The following is a 2292-nucleotide window of genomic DNA, read 5'->3' on the forward strand; positions in this document are numbered from 1 at the left end:
CAAATTACCACAAATAAAAAGCGTTGTTTTAGCGTAAAATGGTAAAAGTTTGAGGAGACAACCCAGTTGGCATGCGTCGATCGGGGGACGTTATACGGACTAAACTATTACGTTATAATATTATTTGTAAAATTAGTTAAATATATTTTGCATAGGATGTAAATATTATAACATTTGGGCTGATTTTTATACTATTTTGTCTTGCCTAATTTTATAATAGATTTTTCTGAGAAAAATTTTTTATTTCTCTCTAAATGTCGTTACTGATTTATTAGATTTATGGGTAAAATCGTTTTAGAAAAGTTGCACCAAAGATAGGTTTTTTCAAATTTAAAAAGTGTGTAGAATTGCTACAGGTCTAACAGTGATCAAAAAAGTCTGTTAATTTAAGCCGTTCTTCATATGAAAAATGTTCTATTAATAAAATCTACCGTGAAAGATGAGATTGATCATTTTGCTGGTTTAAGAACCCAGTAAACACAGATTGGTTTAGAATTGGTCAATATTTAATCGAAATCGGTCGAAAAATAGATAAAACGTTTAGCGACCTATTATTGACTAAAAATTGACGCTTGATTTGAAATGTATATTTCAAACTTTTTTATATATACGTTTACTAAACGTCGATTTAACGTTTAGAATATCGACTTACATTAGTCAATATTGTAAACCTTTAATCGACCTTAATTAAACGTAAACATTTATAGATTTAAAATCTACGCTTTAAATCTTTTAATTTATACGTTTATTAAACGTAAATCAAACGTTTACAATATTGACTAGTATAAGTTGTTATTCTAAACGTTTGATCGACGTTTAATAAACGTTTATTATATTATAATATAGCAATATAGCCATTGGTCAGAAGACTCACATAACAGCTTATATCACGCGGTTTAAATAGGCATAATTAAAACGAAATAAAAAAAATTATTAAAAAATTACTTATTATTGGCTAAATAATTAATTTAAATGCGTTTACAAGATTCACTTCCTTGCAACAACTGAAAGCAAAACGACTGATTAATAAATAATAAACGAGTGTCGGAAGCTAAAAAGTTAAAAATCTCTTATCGCGACAATCTACCTTCCTAAATGCCAACAACTTAATGGACTAAGATGTTTTAGAAATTATTGATTGCAACATTGACACAGTTAAAAAATATGAGTTGCTGGTCTCTCGTTATGAAAGTCCTGCTGCAAGAACTTTTTTCGTAAGTTTTATAAACAGTTTAAATTCATTTTGTAAGCGATAGTTGGATAGTGTAGCAGTAGGTATTCATCTTTGCATTAATTAAGGTTTAATAAATAAATTTTTTAATTTTTTTAATTTAGATGCATATTAGCTTAATTTAGTTACATTTGCTAAAGAAATTTGGTTGAACAGAGCTGGTAAAAGCCACTGCATATGATATGGCGCGACTTTCGAAATTTTCCATGTTTATTTTTGTCAAAAATAAACATGGATGGTACAGGAAATTTTGGAAACTTCCATTCAGAAAATCCTCTATATGTAAAGTTGTTCTGTGTAATTCTAATTTTATTTTATGAATGTACATTAAAATTATTTTAATTAAAATAGTTTTTTGCGGTTACAAATCAGGTTACGAAATAAGGCATTCAGGAGACGAATATGAATGATGATGTTGCCCAAGAACCGACGCCGATGAACAAAGAACTGGCGCACGATGAACAAGAACCGGCGCTTGATGAACATTCATTGGACGGTATATTAGAAAGATTTTTGAGAAACCAGAGGACACAGTGATCCAAAATACATTTTTATAAGTTTAATAATTTTATTAGTAATCTTTAACTTAATACTAATGTAAACTTTTATTTTTTGCTAAATGAGATTAAATTTACAAAAAATATTTGTTTAGGTGCGTTCTTGCAAAATGGATTTTTTTAGACGTAAATTGATATTATAAATTTTCACTGTAATATTGCTAGTGCGAAGGCATAATGGATAATACGAATAAATTTTTTAGAGTTATTGAAACAAACAAATGTAGTTTAAGGACCCCCCCCCCCCTTCCCTCTGCTATTTGTAAGGTAAATCCAAACTATAGCGTATTTTATAAGTTTATAATGGGTATATATAGTATAAAAGTAGTAAATTATAAAAAGTATAAATAATATATACGTATATAAAATATTTGTATATTTGGGAAAAGCATATAAAGTGTGTATATATATATATATATATATATATATATATATATATATATATATATATATATATATATATATATATATATATATATATATATATATATAATTAGGTTGGAT

At 27.0% G+C, this 2292-nt stretch overlaps 1 long non-coding RNA gene across 1 annotated transcript; it reads left to right on the forward strand.

Annotated features, from left to right (window-relative positions):
* Positions 1 to 471: 471 nt before the first annotated feature.
* Positions 472 to 1874, forward strand: LOC136090090 (uncharacterized). The gene is made up of 2 exons (XR_010643152.1): positions 472 to 1214; positions 1336 to 1874. It is a non-coding gene; the product is annotated as an uncharacterized LOC136090090 (long non-coding RNA).
* Positions 1875 to 2292: the final 418 nt, after the last annotated feature.

The sequence above is a fragment of the Hydra vulgaris genome, chromosome 13 (assembly GCF_038396675.1).
Source record: "Hydra vulgaris chromosome 13, alternate assembly HydraT2T_AEP".
In the NCBI taxonomy this organism is placed as follows: domain Eukaryota; kingdom Metazoa; phylum Cnidaria; class Hydrozoa; order Anthoathecata; family Hydridae; genus Hydra; species Hydra vulgaris.